Here is a 1,103-nt window from a genome sequence, read left to right as displayed (position 1 = left end):
GGGATATAATTAAGAACTTGAAAAACGGTAAGGCTGCCGGGGTAGACGGTATTAACGCTGAAATGCTTAAACATGGTGGCGAGTACATACCACATAGAGTTTTCGAATTGATAAATTTATGTTTCGAGATGGGAGACGTCCCAGACGATTGGAAAGAAGCGGTTACCGTACCAATATACAAGAGAAAGGGAGATAAAAGCGAGTGCAATAATTACAGAGGGATTAGCTTATTAAGCACCGTAAGTAAAATATATTCAAAAATACTTATTCGTAGGGTAATGAAAATAACAGAAACAAAGATTTGGGAAGTCCAAAGTGGGCTTATGCCAGGAAGGTCATGTACGGATCAAATATTTAGCTTAAGACAAATAACAGAAAAAAGTTTGAGAGTAGGAAAAAAAGTTTTCTGTGCATTTGTTGACCTAGAAAAAGCTTCTGACAAGGTAGATAGAAGTAAACTTTGGGAAGTTCTCAAAGAGTATGGAGTCAATGGATGGTTCCTACAAGCTATAAAAACAATATATACAGGTAGCAAAGCGAGTGTAAGAGTGAATTGAAAACTGAGTGACTGTTTCGATATTATTCAAGGAATTAGACAAGGATGCGTTATGTCTTCATGGTTATTTATATTATTTATGGACAGGTGTTTAAGAATGGCTCTCTTCGACGAAGAGGGTGTGGATCTCGAAACAGTAAGGATACGAGGGTTAGCGTTCGCAGATGATAAGGTTGTTATGGCAGAGTATATCGAAGACCTACAAAGAATGTTGAATAAACTAGACGCAAGCATGGAGAGCATGGGCCTCAAAATTAACGCAAATAAAACAAAAACTATGGTGTTCGAAGGAAAGAGTGAGAAAACGCTATGCAATATTTTATTAAATGATGAGAGAATTGAACAAGTTGTTAAGTTCGTATACCTTGATAGCTTATTTACTAGGGACGGGACGATAGATGAGGAAATAGATAGACGAACAAATGAGGGTAAGAAGGTTATTGGAAGAGCTAAAATGGCAATACATAATTCTATATTTGTACCGACTGTACTATACGGTAGCGAGACATGGACTTATCAAGAAAAAGATAAGAGTAAAATTAACGCA

The sequence above is a fragment of the Belonocnema kinseyi genome, chromosome 5 (assembly GCF_010883055.1).
Source record: "Belonocnema kinseyi isolate 2016_QV_RU_SX_M_011 chromosome 5, B_treatae_v1, whole genome shotgun sequence".
Taxonomy (NCBI): Eukaryota; Metazoa; Arthropoda; class Insecta; order Hymenoptera; family Cynipidae; genus Belonocnema; species Belonocnema kinseyi.
This window is presented reverse-complemented; position numbering follows the sequence as displayed.